Below are 26,237 nucleotides of genomic sequence, written 5' to 3' on the forward strand. Positions count from 1 at the left end.
GAAAGAGAGAGAGAGGGAGAAAGAGAGAAAATAAATGAGTGCCTGTCTCCCTCTGCAGTTTCAAATATAATTAGCTTTAAATAGCTCCTAAAAAAGAAAGTGATGTGTATTTGGATATGCACCCTTGTGTTAGATTCAGATTTAATTACCAATAATTTAGCAATACCTGTATCAGCTCTGAAGATTCTGATGTGCAATGCATAATGCTAAATCTCTTCTATATATGAAGTTAGAGAGACTATATTCTCTCATACATCATGTAATATTCTCTCATAAGAGACAGGAGTATGCCTCTCAAATAATTGGGATAAAAAGACAAATGGAGATATAGACAGAATCATAATTGGACTTTATTTGGCTACTCCAGCAGTATCTAAGCCTGTCAACACAGTATAGGCTTATCTTTGAAGCAGGGGACAATGGCACTAAAAAGTAATCTGGGCTTATTTGTAAGATATCCCTGGCACAAAGGTAGTGTCAAATAGATACCCTTGCCTTAGTAAAGTGGCCTCACCTAAGATAGAGAAAACCACTGTGCAGAGAAACACCTGATTGAGATACCCTGTGCTTTTGATTCTATCATTCTGTGTCCAGGATTATAATTATAACAACAATCAGGTGTGCCATAATAAAATAAAAAGAAAATACATTGGGTACATACATGTGGAGACACCAGTCTTTACTAGACATTTTTTAGGAGTGAATACATAAGGGAAAAAGATGAGCTTATGAAAATACTTATCAATACAAAAGACAGAACATCACATTTAAAATGCTAAAAATGCATAATTTTTACATGGTTTGTTAAACAACTGAGAAGATTTTAGGAATCACACTTTGTGTTTTAGACAAAACTCAAATTCTATAAAAACAAAGATTTTAAAAAACAAGACAAAGAAGGGACAGAAAAACTAAACAAAATATATTAAATAATGACACTTAAGGCATTAGGCATCAGTCAATGAAGGACAGTAAGACAGAAAGAAAGCAGTTAAATTTTACACTTACCGCAGCTAATTGCCTGAAAAAGTTTTCAGGAGCAGTGCAGGATGGGAAAACTCACACAGAGTCCACAGCCTCCCTGGGTTGAAAAAATAGAGCCAAAGTCTGGGGAAGCTAAGGAGATTAAAGTAGACAGACGGAAGCACTGGAAAATGAGAGCTGCACAGAGAAAGAATTTCATATACTGCAAAAAACATCTCCTAGAGAATTCAACTAAGTACTGCTCAGTACGTGCATGGGAGAAAATACTCAAAGACTGGGAGAACAACCATCCAAAAGGATTAGAAGAAAAAATGCCCAGAAACCACACAGTGCCAAAACAGCATCTGTAATCATTATTCAGACCCAAACCATCTTATTTCAGGGGACGTTGTGTAGAGTAGAAAGGTCTTGCCTCACCAGCTAGAAAAATATATTAAACCCAGATAAATGCATTTCTTGTCTTGCCTAACAAACTTAAAACCAGACATGAAGGACTCAATGGTTTCTATATAGTGAATCTGTTTCTTTCTCTCTCTCTCTCTCTCTCACCCACACACACATATGCCCCTCAAAATTATTTAAAGAAATATAAAAACATCCAATATCAAACAAGGTAAAATTCATGTCTGAAATTACAGCCATGCAAAAAATCAAGAAGATACAACTCATACTAGTAAATCAAGAAACTGAAACAAACTCAAATGATTATCATAATTGAATTCATAGACAAGAACATTAAAACATTTATTATGACTGTATTTCATACTTTCAAAAATCTAAAAGTCATCTTGAACTTATTCAGGAGAGACATAAAAGTCATAAGAAAGGTTCAGATCTAAGTCAAAAATTACAAATTACAATCCCTGAGATGAAAAAGATGCAATGTGATTAACACAAGATTAGATATTGGAGAATAAAAGACTAGTAAACTTAAAAATATAGCAATAAATATATCCAAAATAAGAGCCAGAGGAAAAAAAAAAAGACTGAGGAAAAATGAACATAACATCATGTACTCTGAAGAATGTGACCATATATATGTTTAAGAGAAAAACTTTAAGCACCTCAGGGAAAAAAGACATGTTATGTCCAGAAGATCAAAGGTAATAGCTCTAGATTTCTCTTAGGAAAGCTAGCTTAGAAGACAGTAGAGTAATGTCTTTAAAAGTACTGAAAGGACAAAAAAGAAACTGTCAACATAGAATTCTATTCCTAGCAAAAATATCATTCAAATATTTAAGTAAAATAGTTTCTCAGACATACGAAGACTAATAATCATCAGCTGTCTTGTGGCATAAACAAATGTTAAAAAAAAAGAAGTACTTCAAGCAGAAGAAAATGAAACTATGTTGAAACCTGGATCTACCTAAAGGAATGAAAAAACACAGAAAGTGTAACTACGTAGATAAATGTAGTGACTTTTATTACTAAAATCTTATTTTAAAAATAAGAAACCATTTAAAATAAACATAATAATACTTTAAGTGTTGTTTTAAACATGTATAGAAACAAAATACATGACAATAGCATAAAGGTCTGGTGGGTGGGGAGTAGAAGCACAGTTGACCCTTGAACAACAAGGGTTTAAACTCTGTGGGTCTACTTATACGTGGATTTTCTCCCACGTTTGCTACCCCTAGGACAGCATGACTAACCCCTCCTTTTACTCAACCTACTAAACATGAAGAGGACAAAGATGAAGACTTCTATCATGATCCATTCCCACTTAATAAAGAGTAAATATATTTTATCTTCCTTATAATTTTCCTAATAACATTACCTTTTCTCTAGCTTGTTTTATTTTAAGCATATTGTATCTAACACATATAACATATAGAATAAGTGTTAATCAACAGTTTATATTATCTATAAGGCTTCTGGTGAGTAGTAGGCTATTAGCAGTTAAATTTGGGGGAAGTCAAAAGTTATATTTGGTTTCAGCTACACAGGCGGTCAGCATCCCTAAATCCTACATTATTCAATGGTCAGCTATACATTATTTTAAAGTTCTCACACTCTATGGGAAAAACATAACACTACTTGAAAGTAGACGGTAAAGAGTTAAAAATGTGTACTAAAAACCTTAAAGTATCCATTAAAATAAAACATCAAAAATAGCAACTAATCAGTCAACAAAAAAGGGAAAAATTGAGTAATGTACTCAATACCAAAGAAGAATGAAAAAAGAGAAAAAAAATAATTGCACGCAGATAGTATAAATAAAAAGCAAATAGCTTGAAGGTAGATTTAAACTCAATCTTATCAATAATAGTGTTAAATTTATGTGGTCTAAAACTTTTAGTTGGAATGCAGAGATTATCAGATTGGATAAAAATAACAAGACTTATATACACTGCTTTTCAAAAGATGTTTTTTAAGTATAAAAACACCACTACAAGTAAAAGGTTGTAAAAAGATATATCATGCAAACGCTGATCAAAAAGAAAGCTAGAGGGACTATGTTATTATCAGATAAAGTAAACAGACTTAAGAGCAAAGTCTCTTAATAGGGGTAAAAAGGATAATCTTACAATGGCAACAAAGTTAGTTAATCAAGATGATATAACAGTTCTTTCCATTTATGTACTTAGGGAAAGTTTTTAAATACTTGAAGCAAAATCTGATAGAACTGCAAGCAAAAATTCTGTTGTAGACAAATCTTTAGTTATAATTAGAGATTTTAATACTTCTCTCTCATGCCAAATAGTATAAATAGAGATAGAAAATCAAAAAGGATAAAGAAGACTTGAATAACCTATCAACCAACTAGACCAATTTTTTGTATTTATAGAATATTCCAAACAAGAAGAGCATCAGGATTTACAACTTTCCCAAGTGTACATAAAACATTTACCAAGATAGATCATACTCTGAGTTATCAAAACTTTCTCAATAAATCTGAAAAGATTTAAGCCATTGAAATTATATTTCTGATGACAATGCAATTAAAATAGAAATCATTAACAAAGTATTAATAATTCCCAAATATTTGGAAACTAACACTCTTCTTATAATCAGTGGGTCAAAGGTGAATTCAAAAGTGAAATTTTTTGAAAGCATTTGAATGTAGATCAAAATGAAAGTACGACATATGAAAATTTGTACTTTGCAGGTAACTCAGTAGTTAGTGGGAGGTTTATAGCACTGAACTCTATATTAGAAAAGAAGAAAGATCTGAGTCAGCTTCCACCTCGGCTCCCACCTTAAGCTAGAAAAGCAAACTAAGAAATTAGAAAGACACTTAAAGCAAAAGAAAACCAAAATAATCAAATGAAAGAAAATAATCAAATTAAATAGAAAATCAACAAAAGACAAAATCAAGTAAGAAAGACAGAGGGCGGCCGGGCGCGGTGGCTCAAGCCTGTAATCCCAGCACTTTGGGAGGCCGAGACTGGTGGATCACGAGGTCAGGAGATAGAGACCATCCTGGCTAACACGGTGAAACCCCGTCCCTACTAAAAAAAAAATACAAAAAAACTAGCCGGGCGAGGTGGCGGGCGCCTGTAGTCCCAGTTACTCGGGAGGCTGAGGCAGGAGAATGGCGTGAACCTGGGAGGCGGAGCTTGCAGTGAGCCGAGATTGCGCCACTGCACTCCAGCCTGGGCGACAGAGTGAGACTACTCATTCCATCATCACAACACCCTACGGGGTAGTGGCGATTATTACCTGACTTTTACAGGTGGGTAAACTGAGGCACGGAAGGGCTGGCTAGGGCAGCTGGGGCCTGAGGGTGGGGGGCTGGGAGGTGGAGGAGCTGGGATTTGAATCCCTATCTGTCAGCTTAATCACCACGGCTTACCCAATGCACCATCCTGCCTCCCTCTCCACTGGTCCTGTGGGTAGATCCATAGGTTGATTGATTGATTTTCTTCCCCAGAGACTCCAGGTGCAGAAAGGTTCTGGTGCTGGAAGCTTCCTAGAGGACTGGTCTCTATCCCCTTCCCAGAGGTAGGCGAGGCCCAGGGAGGAGACATGAGCTAGCCAGGGAGGGAGGGCTGAACCCACCTGACTCCCCACTCTGGCTTTGCTCTTGGCCACTGCAGGAGCTGTGGCCACAGGCGTGGCCTGGGTCGTCCCAGGGCCTCCCTTGACAGGGCTGCTAGCCTGAGCTGCATGGGCCGCCCTGCTGGTCTGGCGATGGTAATGAATGCAGCAAATATTTCACTTGCCCCGTTTCTGGGCCCTGTGCTGAGCGCTCCTCCCTCACAGCAGCCCCAGGGGCATGGGTGTCCTTCTCCCTCCCGGTAGGCAGATCCAGAGCCTGGCCTCTCTGTCGTGTCTCTGCGTGGGCTGCTGTTTCTGCTTGTCCCTGGTGGGGGATTCACCCCTTTTTATTGAGGTAAAATTCACGTAAGTTAAAACTGCTCTTCTTAAAGCGTACAAATTAAGTGGCATTCTGCTCACGATGTTTTGCAATCATCACAGCTCTCTAGTTCCAAAACACTTCCATCGCTCCAAAAGAAGACCCCGTGAAAATGCGGTGCACTCGCTCCTCACGTGCCCTCCTCCCCCGAGCCCCTGGAAACCTCTGAGCTGCTTTCCGTCTGTATGGGTTTGCCAGTGCTGGGCATTTCATATGAATGGAACCCTAAGCATTTGTCCTCCTGTGCCCTCGAAGTCTGTGCATGTTGTGCCAGTGCTGGAAAAAGAAAAAGAAAGAAAGAAAGACAGAGGAAAGTCTAGGCACGGTGGTCACTTCTATAATCCCAGGTCTTTGGGAACCCGAGGCAGGTGGATCAGGAGTTCAGGAGATTGAGACCATCCTGGCTAACACGGTGAAACGCCGTCTCTACTAAAAATACAAAAAAATTAGCCCGCCGTGGTGGCCTGTAATCCCAGTTCCTCGGGGGGCTGAGGCAGGAGAATTACTTGAACCTGGGAGGCGGAGGTTGCAGTGAGCCGAGATCATGCCATTGCATTCCAGCCTGGGCGACAGAGCAAGACTCCGTCTCACAAAAAAAAAAAAAAAAAAAAAAAAAGGCAAGAGGAAATAGTGAGAGAGAAACAAATGTCAGTAAAATACCACTATATACTTATTAGAACGTTTAAAATATCAAAGACTGATTATGCCAAGTATTATTAAGTGTATGGAGCAACTTGAGGTCTTACACACTGCTGGTAGGAGTGTCAAATTATGCCAGCACTTTAAATAACAATTGGAAGTTTATGAAAAATTTAAACAAATGCCAACCGTATAAGCGAGCCAATGCACCTCTACATATTTACCCAAGAGAAGTAAAGAATGTCTTCCCCGTTGCCTGACTTAGCTGCTGAGACCCATTGTGAACGTTGACTGCTCCATGATCAACTAACTTTTATGAGCCAGAAATCTTGACCTAGTCCAAATTTCAAAACCAACCTCCTCATCCTATTATGTGCTTTCACCATGTCAGTGCCACCTAGTATTTTAGCTGTTCGTGAAAGGAAAACCAGGGCAGATGCACTGCCTTTATGAGTTAGTGCCTGAAGTGGCCTTTCTCTTGTCTACAATACAGTTGCATCTCTTTCAACCTCATTCCCACCCCCACTACAATTTCTCAGTAGTGAACTTTGCTTTCTCAGTAGTGAGCTTCGCTTTCCCTGAGCTTTGCTTTCTCAGTTTTCTCAGTTTAATGAACCACTTATTCACGTCTTTCCAGTTCCCGCCAGCCTCCTTTATTTCCTAATTATAACTTTGTCCTCCTTTTTGGCCAGTGATTCCTTGGACTGATACAGTAGTGAAAACAAGCAAGTAAAAATAAGCAAGAAAACAAAAACAAGAAAAAGGCAAAAAATGCTTTTTTTCTTGGATCAAAACATCTCATACTTATAACCTGCATGGATAATACTGACTAGGCGTAATTCAACAGAGATCTCCGGTGTAAAAAAATCCTTTTGCTACAAAAGAGGGGAAGTGTGATTGTCTTCAATTCCTCATGTTCTGAGAGCATGTACTGCACTTTAGTGCAAATTAGAAAATTTCCCTGTTCAGGTGGATGATTCCCAAAAAAATACTTGCTCTGAGTGTTCGATGCATCGCAAGTTGACCCAATTCAATTCTATCAAACAGAGCCCAAGCTACCCTGCCTCACCCTAAGCTAAGTACTTCCTAATTACAGTTGAACTTTCATGTGATATCTAGAAATCCAGAATCCAGTGGAATAATGTTCTAAGGTATAAGAGAAGTTATAAAATACGTGTGTGTTCATGTAAAGCAGGCCTCTTGAGTTTTCCATTTTCCTCCCCCTTAAATTCTGATTACTTATTGCTCCTTGTGGCAGACTATTTTTGGAAAAGGCACAACAGTTGCTTCATGTTTAAAACTGAACAGGAAAGGTGAGATGTTGACATCAAATTTTTATTTTTCTGTCTACATGTCATTACATATTTATCTAAACCCCTAGGATATATATTTAGGTTCCAAGGGAACCCTAAAGTAAACTCTGGGCTTTGGGTGATAATCATGTGTCAGTATAGGCTCATGGATTGCAACAAGGGTACCACTCTGGTCAGAGGTGTTGATAATAGGGGAGGCCAGGTGAGGGGGACAGGAGGGATATATGGGAAATCTCTGTTTTTTTATCTCAATTTTGCTGTGAACCTAAAACTCTTCCTAAAAAAATAAAGTTTTTTTAAAATGTTTTAAATTATTCTCATTCAGACCATCTAATTCCTAATAAAAGACAAGCGTGGCTGGAAAATGGCATGGAATATGCAGACACACAGGGAGAAAGCATGCATGCTGCAAGTTTCCATGTGTCTACTTGAGAATTTCCAGATGCAAATGAAAAGAGAGAGATTGCAGACTAATCAGATGAACTCGCTTTATTTTACATTTTGACAGTTGCTATGTATTCTTCCCCCCAAAGTAAGAAACCCTCATCAGTGAGAAGTGGGAGGTTGGAAGAGGAGTGATAGAAAAATCCTAGATAACTGACATCAAGTATTCCAATTTATAGTGTTTCAAACTGTTGCAAGCATTTTTCTCTTTTCAGATAGAGCAGACTGAAGACTGATTTCCATCCAAATTTTGAAAAATAAAGCTGATCCTCCAACCGGGTGAGAGAAGAGAGAAAATTCTTGTTTTATAAATGAGAAGGCATGTGACAAATGGAACAGTTCTAACCAGAGACTTTTTTTTTTTTGCACTATTTTATATTTGGTATTACAATATGGAAGTGTCTTGTCCTTCACATGCAATTAGTGCCGTGGGAAAGTTGCTCTGCAATTTCTACTCACATTCCAGTCTTTGAAGGGACTCAAGACAAATGTGACCCATGTGACTCATTTTACACTGCTGAGAGAAATTGACTGTTCAAAATCCATCCTTCGATTTTAAGAGCCATGATTATAAAATGTCAGACGAAAACAAATATTTGAGAAAGACTTCCCTAGAAAATGTATCGATAATTGAGAGAAGGAAAAACTCTAAAATCAAATGTCATAATTAAAGTGAATAAAGTACACATTTTAAGCATAATTCATAACTGAATTACAAAAGTAATTGTCCTATTTTTATTGCTTAATCAATTTCCATACTCAAGTACACTAATTCCCACCTTCTTTTTGGTGTGACTTTTTTTTCCCTTCGAGGCAACTTAGTCTTGATGTTTTTTCAAATGTATTCTATTTATCTCATTTATGTGAGCTCACGAAAACATTATTTGGTCTTTCTGCTCCAACAGATATGAAAGAGAAGGAAAGACCAAACAGAGGACCCTTAACGGGAAAACAGTAATCAAAGCAAATAACCAAGGAAAAAAATAAGATATTAATGCTTATGATAATTTAAAAAGTAAATAAAATAATGAAACTAGCAAAAACTCCTCAGCAGAAATTATTCCCAAATTGCTCAATATCAAGGGCTTATACACATTATCGAAATTCATTTAGTCAAAGGGTACATGTAAGCCTTTGGGGTGATGGAAGTGTTTTGTATCTTGATGGTGATGGTGATCTTACAGGCATATTAAACAGTCAATATTCATCAAAGTGTACACTGGATGCAATCTATTACACATAAATTACACCTCAATAAACTTGATTACAATAAGAAAGCAAAACACTTGTTTATGATCCCTAGATAAAAGTTAAGTGCACTGAAAATAAATGAACTATGAGTGATAGTAAATATTCACATTTCACAAAAGTCATTGCTTTAAATGTACACTTACACTCCAATATTTTTCAGTGAGAGGTTTCAAAAATCGTGATATGTAATAAATGTGAGGTATCACAGGCACCATATCCATTTGCAATCACAAGGAAAAGCAGATGTAACAGTTTTTGACTTTTTGTTGTTTCATTTATGTATCAGTCTGTTTTCACACTGCTGATAAAGACATATCCAAGACTGGGAAGAAAAAGAGGTTTAATTGGACAAACAGTTCCACATGGCTGGGGAGGCTTCAGAATCATGGCAGGAGGCGAAAGGCACTTCTTACATGGCGGCAGCAAGAGAAAAATGAGGAAGAAACAAAAGCAGAAACCCCTGATAAACTCATCAGATCTCGTGAGATGTATTCACTATCACAAGAATAGCACAGGAAAGACCGGTCCCCATGATTCAATTACCTCCCGGTAGGTCCCTCCTACAACACTTGGGAATTCTAGAAAACACAATTCAAGTTGAGATTTCAGTGGGGACACAGCCAAACCATGTCAATCTACAACTTAGAGTTCCATCCTCTCAGTGCTGGAAAAGTTGGAATGTTTCATATTTTATGGTAGGATAAAGTCTGCAGACTGGAAGATAAGACATTGAAGTGCATTAACCATCAAAAACTGTGAAGGAGGCCAGGCGCCATGGCTCACGCCTGTAATCCCAGCACTTTGGGAGGCCGAGGCAGGTGGATCACGAGGTCAGGAGATCGAGACCATCCTGGCTAACACGGTGAAACTCTGTCTCTACTAAAAATACAAAAAATTAACCGGGCGTGGTCGCACACACCTGTAGTCCCAGCTACTTGGGAGGCTGAGGAGGCAGGAGAATCGCTTGAACCCAGGAGGCAGAGGCTGCAGTGAGCTGAGATCACACCGCTGCACTCCAGCCTGGGCGACAGAGCGATACTCCATCTCAAAAAACAAAACGAACAAACAAACAAAAAACTGCGAAGGGTCTGAGAGTTCACCCTTCTCACAAACTAACCAGTTAGCCAGATAAAAGTTTCATGAATGCTGGTAGAAGACACAAAACTCCTGGGTCACAGAAAAATAACAGTTTAGTGCTCATGACAATAGCAGTAGCCAAAGTATTAGCATTTTTTTGTACCAGTTAACCAGGCCTCCATTTTTGCAAGGTGATACAAAGAGAACCAGATGGTACCTTCCGTGATTGTGCTATAGAAGAGGAATCTTGACTTCAGGGAAGCCGAATCCTTTATAATGGGCAGTGAGCATGCCTGGCCTTTGCTCCAGACAGAGACACTGTCTCTATGTTCCAAGACTGTTCACAATACAAATATCCCTGAAAAGATCGTTCAGAATAAAGGGCAGTTACTTGCTCACTCACAAGAGATGCAGAAATACAAAAAGTCTGTGGAAAATTGACCTCTAACAATAACAATTCAATCATTAGGAAAGTACTTCAAGGTACCTTGAATTCTTCAAAGAAAATGTTAGCTAATTTATTAGAAACCTCTGCTTTTCCAGGTCCAAGTTTTACACTAATACGTGTATATAAAAGTGTATACATTTTCTCAATTTGAGTCAAAATACCAAAATCTACACAACAACATTTGTATTAATTAACAGAAAACAGACATAGCAAGGAATAGCACACTACATGCATGTGCTGGACCTCCTTGTAAATCACCTCATGTAATCAATGACAATCCAACTGTTACCATCTATTTCAAATGATGAGTTCTTGTCCATGAAATTTATTTCTTATTTATCAAGGTAACAGGAGTAGAAATTAATCAATCTTCAAATCAGCTGCTCATAATCACAAAGTACATTTTATTAATGTGCTAGAAGAACAAATATTGGAAAGTTTTATTTGGCTTCAAACTTGACCCTACTTAGAAATAAGGTGACAGTATACTGCATTTCAAAAAGTATACATTCCTCATTAGCTCAACAGCCCAAGCCAAAATATACATCATCCTAGATTCCACTCTCCTTGTCACTCTTCTCACATGTGGTCAGTTGCCCACTTCTGCCATCTTTGTTTAATCAATAGTTATCATATCTGCTTCCGAGTAAGGCTGTGCCTTTTATTTGTATCAACTGCATCTCGCATTATGCTGATGCATAGTCAGCATGCAATAAAGGTTTGTGAAACGAATAGATCTACTGCTTTATCAACGTCAGAAAACAATGCACATGGGAATGTAAATTGGTACATCCATTATGGAAATCCATATGGAGATTCTTCAAAAAAATTTGAAAAGAACTACCATATGATCCACCAATCACACCTCTGAGCATACCACATATATCCAATGGAAATGAAATCCATGTGTCAAAGAGGTATCTGCACTCTCATGTTAATTGCAGCATTATTCATAATAGCCAAGAGATGAAATCAGCCTAAATGTCCAACAATGGAGGGATGGATAAAGGAAATGTGATATATACGCACAATGGAATACTATTCAGCCTTAAAGAAGAAACCCTGTCATATGTGAAACATGGCTGAACCTGGAGGACATTATGTTAAGTGAAATAAGCCAAGCACAGAAAGACAAAGATCACATGTGGAATCTAAAGAAGTTGAACTCACAGAAGCAGAAAGTAGAATGGTGGTTACAAGGGACTGGTGGGAAGAAAGGTGGAGATTGGAGAGATGTCTGTCAAAGTATGCAAAATTTCAACTGGACAGGAGTAGTAAGTCCAAGAGATCTATTGTGCAATATGGTGACTACAGTTAATAACATTGGACAGTATTGTATTCTGGAAAATTTCTAAAAGAGTAGATTTTAAGTGTCCTCACCACAAAAATCGTAAGTATGCATATGATAATTAGCTACATTTAGCCATTCCAAATGTATGCATATTTTAAAATATTACATTGTACACAATAAATGTATGTAATTTTTGTTTAATTTTTTCAAATAAGCTTTCTAAACAGAAAACACCATTCAAAATGAAAAGGAAATTTTAAAACCACAGTGCACAAAGAGAGATATGGAAAAAATTAATCAATCTTGTCAAACATGGATTTTATCTTTCTAACAATTGTAGATATTTTCACATAATCGATAATACAAGCATACATTTTGTGTACTGGTAAACACAAACCCCATTCAAAATAGTGACATTTTTTCCTCCATCTCCTGTTAGCAATCCCGTTGCACTTACCTGTTAAACATTAGTTTCCTAGAGAAGAAGATACTATCATTTCAAACTGCAGCAAACAAAATATTCTACAGGACATATAAATCTTGTATAAAACCTGAACTTTGAGCTATGAAATTCTGGTGGCTTTCTCAACCCAGTCAGTATGACACTGTGAAATCTAAGACTATACCAGAAATGTTCATTCATTTTAAGGTATGTATGTTTATTTAAGGCTATTTTGCTTTAAACCAAGTGGTTATCCTCAAAATATGCAGCTTCTGTTGGGGAGGATAAAAGGAGAAAAATCAAAGTTTAATCTCCAGTTCTCATGGGAAAAATCTGAAGAGCAGTTGTCCTCCTTTAAAAAAAAAGTTAATAAAAAATGTTTTCATGAAAAGATAAGATCCTGTCATGTTAAGACAATTTAACCATTTTAACTGATGTAATCATTTTCTCTAAAATAGATACTGCGTTTGCTATCCAATGGGCAGTGGTTTGAGAGCACATTTCTGAAAGATCCTTTGGTTAGTAGCTAGGACAGAATTTACCTCAGGAACAACAATATCCGCACACAGTGACCATTCCCACTATTCTTTTGACTACACAGCTTACACTAAGGTAATAAAAACACCAGCTATGTTTTCAGGATGCAGTCAATACCCCATCCAAAAAGAAAATAAAACTTACATTTTAAATTAACTTAAATGGTATGCATTAGAAGAGAGTGATTTTGCAATTGCTGGATCAATCAATCACAGTCACTTGACTATGACTTGAGAGGAGGTTTCTAGAAGAAATTCAAAGTTTGGATGAATATCTGAGGGTAGTCTCTTCTTACCTTAATCCACATGTTTCTAACCCATAATTATCTCAAAGTTATCGCGCACACACACACACCACACACTTTCTTGACTTCACTGAAACCCACTGTCACCTAAGGATACTGCTTCTCCTCTCAAGCAGGGGCTGGGAGATGTTTTCCATCAAACTCAAAATATCCCGGTATCAGAACCAAGGCAGTGTCCTCCTGACTACCCAATGCCACTTGCAGACAAATAACTGCACTCTCTTTTGTAAGCTGCTCCTTTGAGTAGTTGACAATAAGAGCCTCTTCTCCCTACAGCCTTTGCTTAATCATTTGATCACTCCTTAAAGAATTTAGCACCCAACTGATCGTCTTCTTTTCACCCAACCTTACCATCATGCTAAGCAGATTTAACATCACTTGGATGCACCATCAAACCTTGACCAGCAGTTCCTTACTCTGATACCCACTGATAGTTGTCATCATTCACCCCAAGCACCAACTTCCACAGTCATACCATGAATTTGGTCAACATTGGAAACTGCACTTCAGATAATTCTGCAATAATATGGATACCTTCACAAACACCACCACCACCACCTTCAGCTTCCCTTTCCAATGGCCTTGTTTTCATCCCCTCATACAACATTTCTACCTATCAATAACTGCAATCCAGTGACACTTCTACTTTCTCTACATTCATCAGCCTCCTCAGCTCTCTACACCTCTCTGTCAGTACTATGTCACCTCCCTCCCCCATGTCCACCTCCAACTCCTGGCTTAGTATTTTATCTGGCCTATTCCTATTCATCCTTACTCATACCGCTTTCTTAGAAAGGGGCTATCCATACTTGTAAGCTAGATGAAGTTCTTCTGTTAAGCCATCTTGTAAGTTCTTTGTGCTTTTCTTAGCTATTCTTCAAACACAACAATGATCATATTGCAATTAATGTCATTGTGGATTTGAACATGGAAAGTCTCTTTTATCCTAGATTGTAAATTGGTTAAGAGCAGAGATCATGACTGTTTTACTCTCAATTACATATGTTGACTAACACCATGCCTGGAACATAGAAGGCACTCCAGAAATATATGTGGAGTCTCACACACACACACACACACACTTATGCATACACACTCATACACTTACCCACAAAGATTTCTTCCAGTAAATGGGTATCTGTATTATGCAAGCAATGTGAAATCAAAAAGAACATTTTGGGGTTTTTGCTGCCTAACACCAAAACTAATTGCAGCCACTCTTCAAAAAAAAATGCAATAACTTTATAAACAGCCACATCCTGATTCTTCCAGTAGAAATCTCTCCATTCTCTGCTGAATATTCATCTGTTGGGAGGGACACTCGCCAAGAAGCTCAGCACTTTCTGTAAAGAGAAGCAGCAAGAATAGAAGATGTGCAGAGAGGAAAGAAAGTCAAAGGCAGGCTCCTGCAATGCAAAGGTGCCAGGAACAAGGGTGCAATCCCAAGTTGTGCAACACAGGATGGAGGAGGGAGATCTCACTTTTATTGTAAATAGCAGAATTCTTTAAAGGTAGCTCTTTAAAGAATTCTTGAATTCTTTAAAGGTAGCTATTTCAGAATTCTTGAAATAGCAGAATTCTTGAATTCTTTAAAGGTAGCTATTTCAGAATTCTTGAATTCTTTAAAGGTAGCTATTTCAGAATTCTTGAATTCTTTAAAGGTAGCTATTTCAGAATTCTTGAAATAGCAGAATTCTTTAAAGAAAGAAAGAAAGGAAGGAAGGAAAAGAAAAGAAAAGAAAAGAAGGAAAGAAGAAAGAAGGGCCAGGCATGGTGGTTCACGCCTATAACCCCAGCACTTTGGGAGGTCAAAGTGGGTATATCATGAGGTCAAGAATTTGAGACCAGCTTGACCAATATGGTGAAACCTCATCTCTACTAAAAATACAAAACTTAGTCGGGCATGGTAGCTTGTGCCTATAGTCCCAGCTATTCAGGAGGCTGAGGAAGAAGAATCGCTTGAACCCGGGAAGCAGAGGTTGCAGTGAGCAGATCACACCACTGCACTCCAGCCTGGGCAACAGACTGGGTGACAGCGTGAAACTTAGTCTCAAGAAAAGAAAAGGCCAGGTGTGGTGGCTCATGCCTGTAAACCCAGCACTTTGGGAGGCCAAGGCAGGTGGATCATGAAGTCAGGAGATCTAGACCATCCTGGCCAACATGATGAAACCCTGTCTCTACTAAAAAAATAAAAAATAGCTGGGTGTGGTGACACATGCCTGTAACCCCAGCTAGTTAGGAGGCTGAGGCAGGGGAATCATTTGAACCAGGCAGGCGAAGGTTGCAGTGATCCAAGATCGCACCCCTGCACTGCAGCCTGCGACAGAGCAAGACTGTGTGTAAAAAAAAAAAAAAGAAAGAAAAAGAAAAAGAAATTGTGTGTTTCCTATAGGAGACCCTAAACTGTTGTGAATTGTGTGTTAAGAGACAAAAAAGTTGTTCATGCAAAGTGCATGAATATATCAGGAAAGCTTCCTTCCAAAGCTAACTAAAATCTTATATTGTGGGGTAACTAATTTCTGGCCTAAATCTCATGGGATTTTTTTTTTCACTCATACTTTCTATCTAAGTGGTTATTTTAAAACAGTTATTATTCTTTACTTAGGTGTTTAAGCTTTAAAAATGTTTCCAAGCCTAAGTTTAGGTATCCTAATTACCTTTTAAATATTTAGCACTTGGCATTGTTTACAATGTCTTGAGAGCAGATGCCTTTCCAGTTCAGTTTTAGAACCCATGTGCCCTAGACTCAACATCAAAGAATGCCATATTTTTCTCATCACTTTAATTTTTCTCTTTTATTGCATGACTACAGTTTCATTATTAACATGTGGTTAAGAGGGTACCTCTTGGAATGAACTTTGTTCTAGGTTCTCAAATTTGGGGGATTAATTTAAATTTCAGAATTAGACTTTTTTCAATACCTTTTAAAAAAATTAATTAGCATGTATTTGTATTTTCATGGCCTTTGACCTGAGAAGTTTTCTGAGCTCCAAACCCAAGTGCAAATTTTGCCTTTCGTTACATACATACATACATACACGTGTATTTAGTTCCAACAATAATTGATATTGCAGTGTTTCTCTAGCAGTTCAGGCAAATGGAACTTAATAAAATTCAGGGGAAAACTTGAAGCTATTAAGTGCAGGTTATTAAAACACTGGTCTAGGCCGGGTGCAGTAGCTTATGCCTCTAATCCCAGCACTTTAGGAGGCTGAGGCAGGCAGATCACTTGAGCCCAAGAGTTGGAGACCAGCCTGAGCAACATAGTGAAACCTTGTCTTTACAAAAAATATCAAAATTAGCCAGGCAAGGTGGTGTGCACCTATAGTCCCAGCTACTCGGGAGGCTGAGGTGGGAGGATCATTTGAGCCCAGGAGGTGGAGGTTGCAGTGAGCCATGATCATGCCACTCCACTCCAGCCTAGGCAACATCACAAGACCCCATCTCTAAAAAAGTAAATTTTTATAATAAAAGATAACAAAACTAAGTAAGAGGAATTTACATGCTCTGGTTCACGATCGTTTCTAAATTTTCAGACTGAAGAAAAACTAAAAACACAAAATTATACTTGAGATTAGTTTGCTACAACAGATTATCCTTTGCAAGGGTCATATATGAGTTCGGAAAATTGATACAGCAGTTAGTAATCTAAGCTTCATGGAAAAATTGGTCATCTCATGTTATTTTCCCCATTCTAAAGATGAGAAAATGCAACTAAAGTAAAAAAGTTCACCTTCGTGGACCCCAGATAAATGGTAAAGGGCTTAGTATTTCTCATCATCTGGCTTCACTAAAACCTCGGATCCACTTCCTAATTGAACCTGTCCTCCCAGTCTTTTTATTACAGTGTGTTTCCAAATGCAGCTGATGGGTTATCTCTAGCCTTTTTGTTTGCCTTCAGGCAGGGAAAGAGCAGAATCTACTGTTAACATGTAAAGAATTACTATTTCATGGCCATTCATTTTCTTTTTTAAATAGACATGTTTTTAGCCAGTCCTGACCACACAAAGACCACTTGCTGTTTCTGGCTATAACACAAATATTTAATAAAAGGAAAAACTACTTTGAGCCAGTCTTTCATAAGGCATAAACTATACTAGCTTTGTGCTACACTTTTGCAATTTCCCAAATCCATCTGATATTTATCCCAGAGTTTTTGTCAGCTTGGAAAACTTAGGAGGCATATTCACCTGGGTTTTAGAAATGTTTCCAGGAGGCCAGCCGTGGTGGTGCGCCTGTAATCCCAGCACTTTGGGAGGCCGAGGTGGGTGGATCATGCAGTCAGGAGTTCGAGACCAGCCTAACCAACATGGTGAAATACTGTCTCTACTAAAAATACAAAAATTAGCCAGGCGTGGTGGCAAGCGCCTGTAGTCCCAGCTACTCAGGAGGTTGAGGCAGAAAAATCACTTGAACCTGGGAGGTGGAGGTTGGAGTGAGCCAAGATTGTGCCATTGCACTCCAACATGGGCAACAGAGTGAGATTCCATCTCAAAAAAAAAAAAAAAAAAAAAAAAAAAGACAAAAGGAATATTTCCAGGAGATGCACGTGCAATCTTTGAGCTTCTATTTCTAGAAGAGAACCATCCAACCAGCTGTCACTATAAGAATCTGGATTTGTAGTTAGGCGTGGTGGCATGCACCTGTACTCCCAGCTACTTGGGAGGCTGAGGCAGGAGGATGACTTGAGCCTAGCAGTTCAAGGCTATAGCACAACATGATTGCACCTGCGAGCCTGATGTCTACCTGGTGACTCCTGTCCTGTGCTACCTGGGGCCTGGGGGTCTTCTGCCAAATGGCCAGAGGCATCTGGAGTGAGGGATGAGCATACATGGGCATCACTGGAAAAGAAAGGCTCTCACTCCCACCATTCCTGAAGCAGGAGCCTTGAGATGTGGGGATGCAGCACGAGAACATCTTGCTCTCTTGAGTATCTCCCACCAAGTGAACAGGCTACGGGGCTGACTCTAGGATGTGGGTGCCTGGTTACCAGAATTCTTTTTTTTTTTTTTTTTTTTGAGATAGAGTCTCATTCTGTTGCCCAGGCTGGAGTGCAGTGGCATGATCTCAGCTCACTGCAACCTCCGCCTCCTGGGTTCAATCAATTCTCCTGCCTCAGTCTCCTGAGTAGCTGAGATTACAGGCACGAGGCGCGCACCACCACACTCAGCTAGATTGTTTCTAATTTTTAATTTTTTTGTATTTTTAGTAGAGATGGGGGTTTTACCATTTTGATCAGGCTGGTCTCAAACTCCTGACCTCATGATCTGCCCACCTCAGCCTCCCAAAGTGCTGAGATTGCAGGTGTGAGCCACTTGGCCTGTTTACCAAAATTCTAAGTTCCCTTAGGTCTGTCGCCAAGGAAGTGAGGTTACTTCTTTAAGTTTCCATCCCCTCAGTCTCCTCCTTCCAGAAGACCTACTCAGGACCCCACTGGGCTGCTGACTGTTCACCCTCCCCACAGGTCAACTCCTTACCTGTACACAGTTATGTCCACCCAGGGCCTCTTGAACACCTGCACCTGATGTTCACCATAGGCCTAGAAATCCACTTGGGGCCTGGAATCCTACAGGGGCCTAATGTTACCCTGCAGATTGGGTAGCCTCCTGGAGACCAGGTATCAACCTGGGGACTGTGGTTGACCTGTGGGCTGATGTCCACCTAGGGACTGGGTATTCACCTGGGGCCCTATGTGCACCTGGGGCCGAATGTCCCCCTCAGGATGAATTCCACCTCAGGTCTGTATGTCCACCTGGGACCTGATGTATGCCTTAGATCTATGTCCCACTAGGGCCTTGCATTCACCGGGGACTTGTATCCAGCTGTGTCCTGATGACCTACTGCATCCTGTTGTTCACCTAAGGTCTGGTGCCCACCTGGGGCCTGGTGATCACCTGGGAGCTGGATATCAACCTGGGGCCTGGGTGTCCACTTAAGGCCTGATGTGTGCCTAGGGCCTGAATGTCCATCTGGGGAATGGATGTCCACCTTGGGTCTGATGTCCACCTGAAGTTGGGTATCTACCTAAGGCATGGTGTCTACCTGTGGCCTGATGTCCACATGAGTCTGGGTTTCAGCTGGGGCCTGCTGTACATCTGGGACCTTGGTGTCCAACTGAGGCCTGATGTCTACCTGGTGACTGTCATCCTCTCGAGGCCTGATGTCCACCTGGGAATGGTTTATGTATGGAAACGGTTATGTCCACCTGGGGCTGGATGTCGCCCAGGGGCTAGATGTCCACCTGTGGCCCCATGTCCACCTAGGGCCTAATGCCCACCTGGGGCATGGTGTTCACCTGGGACTGGGGTGTTTACTAAGGGCCTGATGTCCCGCTGGTGCCTAGATACCCACCGGAGGCCTTGTGTTAACCTGGGGCCTGGTATCCAGCTAGGTCCTAATGACCACCTGGGTTGAATTATTCACCTAGAGTGTGGTGTTCACTTAGGGCTTGAGTGCCAGCCTTGGACCTGGTGTCCACCTGGGACTTGGGTATCAAACCAGGAGTTGGTGTCCAGTTGAGACATCAGGTGCACCTGAGGTCTGAGTGTTCGCATGAGGCCAGATGACCACTGGGGGTCTGAATGTCAACCTGGTGTCTGAAATTCACTGGGAGCCTGGGTATCCACCTTGGGCCTGATGTCCACTGGGGGACTGATGTTCACCTTTGATCTCATGTTCACCTGGAAACTGTGTATTCACCCATGGCCTGAGGGTCACTTGGGGTTGAATGTCCAACTGTGGCCAGATGTGCACCTGGAAGCTGGGCATCCACCTGGAGCCTGATGTTCAGCTGGAGCCTGGAGTTCAACTGAGGCATGATGTCTACCTGAAGCTTGATGTTCATCTGGGTGCTGGATGTTCACCTGGGGCCTGATATCCACCTGAGGCCTGAGGACCCTTCTCGGGCCTAATGTCCACAAGTTGGCCTGGTATTCATCTGGTGCCTTGGTGTTGACCTGTGGCCTAATGTACTCCTGGGTTCTAGTGTCCTCTTGGGGCCTGATGTCTACCAGGATCCTGGTATCCACCTAGGGCCTGATATTCACCTGGAGACTAGGAATCCACTTGATAACTGGTGCCCATCTGTGTCCTGATATTCACCTTGGGACTGGGTAAACACCTGAGGCTTGATGTCCACTTAGGGCATCAAGTGTGTATTTGGGGTCTAGTGTTCATATGGGGCCTGATGTCAACCTTGAGCCTAGGTATTCACCAGGGGACTAGTGTCCAGCTGGGGCCAGATGTTCACTTGGGGCCTGGTGTCAACTTGAAGCATGGTTGTCAACCTAGGACCTGATTTACAGTCCAGTGTCCACCTTGGGCCTGTTTTCTATCTGAGTCCTGTGTGTCCTCATAGACCCTGGTGTCAATTTGGGGCCTGGGTATTTAGCTGGGGCCTGGATATTCAGGGGTACATCATGTCTACTGGGGTCTTTGTGTCAATCTGAGCTCTGATGTCCACCTAGGGATTGGGTATCCACCTATGGCTTGGCGTTTACATGGGGCCTCTAACACCAGGTTCCAGATGAACTCAGATGTCCACCTGAGGTGTGATGATGACCTGAGTTATAAGTATTCACATAAGGCCTGGTGTCAACTTGGGACCTAGGGCCTGGGTGTCTACCCGGGGCCTGACTTCCGAGTAGTTCTTGTGTCAACATGGAACCTGATATACACTTTGGGCCTAGGTTACCTCCTGATGACTAAGGTCCACATGGTTCCTGAGGACCACCTGAGGCCTGGTATTAATTTAGAGCCTAGTACCCACGTGGGGTCCAGGTGTCCACCTGAGACGTGATGTTCACCTGGAGTGTAGCAGTTCACCTGGGGCCTGGTTTCCACCTTGAGTGTGTGTATCCAACTGAGTGCTGGTGTCCACCTGGAGTCCAGTGCATACCTGGGGCCTGCTGTACACATGGGGCCTGGCCATCTACCTAGGACCTGATGTTCAGATAACGGCTGGAGTTCTCCTGGCCTGGTGTCTACATGGAGCCTGGGTGTACACCTGGAGCCTGATGCCCCACGTGGATACCTGGGCCCCAGTGGTCATCAGATCCTAGGAAACTTTCAGGCCGCAGGTGCACATAAAGCTCCAAGTGGCCACGTAGGCCACAGGTTGATTCACAGGATCCAGGTGGACACTTGGTGCAAGATGAACACCATGCCCCAGGTGAACACCAAGGCCCAGGTGTCTACCTAGTTTTCAAGCAGACACCAGGCACTAGATTGACACACAGGTACCAGGTGGATATCAGGCCTCAGGTGAACACTAGGCCGCAGGTGGTTGGGTTACATATACCATAGGTGGCCATCAGGTCCCAGGTCTATATCCACTCCCCAGTTGAAAATCAGGATCCAGGTGGATACCCATGTCCTAAGTGAACACCAGGTTCCAAATGAACATCAGACTCCAAGTGAACACACAGGCCCCAGTTCAATACCAGCCTCAGGTAGACATCAGGACCCCAGGCCCAATGTGCATGCCTAGTCTCTTGGAATACGTCATGTTCAAGGCAAAGACCAGACTCCAGGTAGATATCTGGTGCCAGGTGGACATCTGGCTGCAGGTGGACATCAGGCCTCAGGTGGATACCCAGTCTACAGGTGTAAATCAGGCCCCACTATTTCATCAGGCCCCAGTTAAACACTTGACTAAAGGTGTGCATCAAGACCCAGGTTGACACCCAGGTTTCAGGGGCACACTGGGCCCAATGTGTACACCCATGCCCAGGTGAACATCAGGCCCAAGGTGTACACCAGACCCCAAGTGGACATCAGGCTCCAAATTGACACCAGTCTCTAGGTAGATCCTTAAGCCCCAATTGGTCATCAGGCCCAAGGTGGATACCTTGACCCGAGGGGGTCACCAGGTCACAGGCAGGCCCCAGGTAGACACTAGGCCCTAGGTTAACACAAGATCTGACATGGTTTCAGCCCCCATGTGGACTTTAGTCATAAGGAGCTTACCTAGGCCCTAAGTGGACATCAGGCCCCAGGTTGACACACTGAACCAGGTAGAAGTCAGGCTCTAAGTAGACACCCAGGCCCTAGGTAAATACTTCAGTCCCAAGCCAACATCAGGCCCTATGTGGACACCCAGACTCCAGGCAGACGTCAGGCCCCAGGTGAACACTGAACTCAAGGTGGTCATCAGGCCCCAGGTTGACACATAGGCCTCAGGTAGACAACAGGCACAGGTGAACTTCAGGCTCCATATGAACATCAGGCTCCAGGAAGAAATCTGTGCCCCAATTAAACACCAAGTCTTAGGTAGACATCAGGCCTCAAATGGATGCCCAGGCCCCAGATGGATATAAGGCCTCAGAGAAACACCAGGCCCCAGTTAGACATTAGACACCAGGTGGACACAAAATCCAAAATTGACAAATGGAATCTAATTAAACTAAAGAGCTTCTTTAGATACTGTGAGGCTTGATGTTAATCTGTGGCCAGATGTCCATCTGATGCTTGATGTCCACCTTAGTCCTGGGTGTCTACTAGAGACCTCATGTCCAACTAGAGCTTAGGAAACCACTGGGAGCTTCGTGTAAACCTGGGGACTGGTATGCAGCTGGGTCCTAATGATTCCCTGGGTCATATTATTCACCTAGGGCCTGGTGTCCACTTGGGGCTTGAATGTCAACCTTAGGTCTTGTGTTCATCTTTGACCTGGTGTCCACCTGGGACTTGGGTATCAACCTGAAGACTTGGTGTCTAGTTAAGGTGTCATGACCACCTGGGTACTGAATGTCAATCTAGGGTCTGATGTAAACCTCTAGTTCAGTATTCATCTGGGCCTGGTCTTCACCTGGGGCCTGCTGTCTACCTGGGTCTTGCTGTCAACGTAGGGTCTGATGTAAACCTCTAGTTCAGTATCCACCTGGGGCCAGATGTCTTCCTCGAGACTTATATTCCCTTTTGACCTGATGTCCACCTGGGGACTAGCTATCCATCCATGGTCTGATGTTCAGCTGGGCACAGATGTTGAACCGTGGCCAGAAGTGCACCTGGAGTCTGGAGTCTGGGCTTCCACCTGGAGCCTGATGTTTAGCTGGGGCTAGAGTTTACTTGGAGAATGATGTCCACCTGAAGTTTGATGTTCACCTGGGGCCTGATACCCACCTGGTGCCCAAGTATTCTCATGTGCCTAATGTCTACCAGTTGGTCTGGTATTCATCTGAGGGCTTGGTGTCAACAGGTGGCTTTATGTACACCTGGATTCTAGTGTCCTCCTGGGGCCTTATGCCTACCAGGAATCTGGTGTACCCCTGGGGCCGTTGCTTTTGGTGTTTTAAAAATGAAGTCCTTGCCCATGTCTTAAAGCTGCAAAATGATTTTCTTTGACTTCATGTCTCACATCCAGGACATGCTCATGCAAGAGGTGGGTCCCCATGGCCTTAAGCAGCTCTGCCCCTGTGGCTTTGCAGGGCACAACCACCCCTCCTGGCTGATTTCGCGGGCTGGTGTCAAGTGTCTGGCTTTTTCAGGCAAACAGTGCAAGCTGTCAGTGGATGTACTATTCTGGGGTTTGGAGGATGGTGGCCGTCTTCTCACAGCTCCACTAGGCAGTGCCCCAGTGGGGACTCTGTGTGGGGGCTCGCATCTCACATTTTCCTTCTATACCACCGTGGCAGAGGTTCTCCATGAGAGCTTCATTCCTGCAGCTCACCTCTGCATGGACATCCAGCCATTTCTATACATCCTCTGAAATCTAGGAGGAGGTTCCCAAATCTCAGTTCTTGATTTCTGTGTACCTGCAGGCCCAACAACACATGTAAACCACCAAGGCTTGGGGCTTGCACCCTCTGAAGCAATGGCTTGAATGCTACATTGGCCTCTTTTAGCCATACCTGGGATGCGGGGCACCAAGTCTTGAGACTGCGCAAAGCAGCAAGGTCTTGGGCCAGGCCCATGGAACCATTTGTTCTTCCTAGGTCTCCAGGCATTTGATGGGAGGGGCTGCTGTGAAGACCTCTGACATGCCCTGGAGACATTTTCCTCCATTATATTGGTAATTCACATTTGACTCCTTGTTATTTATGCAAATTTCTGCTTCCAGCTTGAATTTCTCCTCAAAAAATGGGTTTTTCTTTTCTATCGTATCATCAGGCTGGAAATTTTTTCCAAACTTCTATGCTCTGCTTCCCTTTTAAATGTAATTTCCAATTACAAACCATATCTTTTTGAATACATAAAACTGAGTGCCTTTAACAGTACCCAATACACCATTTGAACACTTTACCACTTAGAGATTTCTTCCACTAGATGCCTTAAATCAACTCTCTCAAGCCCAAAGTTCCACCAATCTCTAGGGCAGGGTCAAAATGCTGCCAGCCTCTTTTCTAAAACATAGCAAGAGTCACCTTTATTTCAGTTCCCAACAAGTTCCTGTCAGCATTTTGATCAAGGCCATTGCCATTCAGCAAGTCTCTAGGAAGTTCCAAACATTCCCACCTCTTCCTGTCCTCTTGTGAGCCCCCCAAACTGTTCCAAGCTCTGCCTGTTACCCAGTTCCAAGGACGTTTTTACATTTTTGGATACCTTTGCAGCACCACCTCACTCTTGGTACCAATTTACTGTATTAGTCTGTTTTCATGCTGCTAATAAAGACATACCTGAGAATGGGACATTTATAAAGGTAAGAGATTTAATGCACTCACAGTTCCACATGGCTGGGGAGGCCTCACAACCATGGCTGAAGGTGAATGAGGAGCAAAGTCACATCTTATATGGTGGCAGGCAAGAGACCTTGTTTAGGGGAGTGCCCTTTACAAAACCATCAGATCTCGTAAGACCTATTCACTATCACGAACACAGCACAGGAAAGACTCACCCTCGTGATTCAGTTACCTCCCATTTGGTCCCTCCCATGACACATGGAAATTGTGGGAGCTACAATTCAAGATGAGATTTAGGTAGGGTCACAACCAAACCATATCAGGCCCCACATGAACGTATGTCCCCAGGTAGACATCTGTCCCAAAATGGACATCAGGCCACATATATATACCCAAGCCCCAAGGGTACACTTAAGCTCTGGGTGACTCCCCAGGCCATACGTAAATACAAGGCCCAAGGTGGACATCAGGTCCCAGGTGGACCCCCCACATCTCAAGTACACAACAGGCCTCCCCCCTGCCATCAACATCAGGTCCCAGGTGGAAACCCAGTCCCAGGTGGACACCAGGCACTTGATGAACACTAGGACCCATGTGGTCACCAGGCCACAGCTGGACACCTGTCCCCAGTGAACAGCAGACCCTAGGTGTATACCTCATCTGCAGGTGTGCATCAGGCATTGGGTTGACACACAGGTGCCAGCTGAAATCTGGCCCTCAGCTGAACATCAGATCCCAGGATGTCACCCAGGCTCCAGCTAAACACCAAGTATTAGGTGGACATCAGGCCCCAGGTGGACATCAGGCCTCAGGTGGATATCTAGGCCTTTGGGGAACATCAGGCCCTGGTGGATGCTGAGGCCCCATACAGATACATGGCCCTATGTGGACACCCAGGGTCCAGGTGGACATTAGATTCTGGATGACCTTAGTCACATATGGCTGCGTCTACCTAGGGCCAATGACTGGGGCCTAGGTATCCAGCTGGGGCCAGATGTCTATCTGGGGCCTGATGTCCACCTCAGGCCTGGATGTCCACCTGGGCCATTGTGTTCCTCTTGAGCCCAGTGTCCACCTGGAACCTGGGTATCACCCTGTGACCTGTGTATCCACTTGCAGCCTGATGTGCATCTGGAGCCTGAGTTTCCAGCTAGGACCTAATGACCATCTGGGACCCAGGTACCCCCCTGGGGTATCTGGTTCCAGGTGTACACCAAGGCCCTGTAGATACCAGGCCCCAGGTAAACTCAAGACCATGTCTGTATATCAGGTCCCAGGTGACTGCCAGAGCCCCATGTGTACATTAGGCTCTATTAGACACTGGATTCCAGGTGGACATTGGCCCTGAGGTTGACACACACAGTCCAGGTGGACGAAAGGCCCCATGGATATACTTGTGCTCCAGATGTACATCAGTCCCCAGGTGAACATAAGACCACAGGTGGACATCAGGTCTCAGGTGCACATCTAGCCCTAGGTAAACCTCAGTTTTAAGTAATTAGCCAGTGGGCACACAGGTACACAAC

General features: G+C 42.5%; 2 long non-coding RNA genes across 4 annotated transcripts in view; one reads left to right on the top strand and one right to left on the bottom strand.

Moving 5' to 3' along the window:
- Positions 1–8,782, top strand: part of LOC105465345 (uncharacterized) — a 38,533-nt gene extending 29,751 nt beyond the window's left edge. Inside the window, exons 3-7 of one of the 2 annotated variants that reach the window (XR_011618995.1) lie at positions 2,625–2,720; positions 4,862–4,932; positions 5,233–5,323; positions 7,959–8,022; positions 8,649–8,782. This is a non-coding gene — a long non-coding RNA (uncharacterized lncRNA). Of the gene's footprint in view, positions 1–2,624; positions 2,721–4,861; positions 4,933–5,232; positions 5,324–7,958; positions 8,056–8,648 lie in introns of those variants that run through there. The other variant, XR_011618996.1, reaches the window with a different exon arrangement.
- A 4,083-nt stretch (positions 8,783–12,865) lies between these two features.
- Positions 12,866–26,237, bottom strand: part of LOC139361417 (uncharacterized) — a 31,829-nt gene continuing 18,457 nt past the window's right edge. Inside the window, exons 3-5 of one of the 2 annotated variants that reach the window (XR_011618994.1) lie at positions 17,284–17,583; positions 14,202–14,436; positions 12,866–13,033 (exon numbers count right to left, since the gene is read on the bottom strand). This is a non-coding gene — a long non-coding RNA (uncharacterized lncRNA). Of the gene's footprint in view, positions 13,034–13,796; positions 14,437–17,283; positions 17,584–26,237 lie in introns of those variants that run through there. The other variant, XR_011618993.1, reaches the window with a different exon arrangement.

Source organism: Macaca nemestrina, unplaced genomic scaffold (assembly GCF_043159975.1).
Source record: "Macaca nemestrina isolate mMacNem1 unplaced genomic scaffold, mMacNem.hap1 Scaffold_48, whole genome shotgun sequence".
Taxonomy (NCBI): Eukaryota; Metazoa; Chordata; class Mammalia; order Primates; family Cercopithecidae; genus Macaca; species Macaca nemestrina.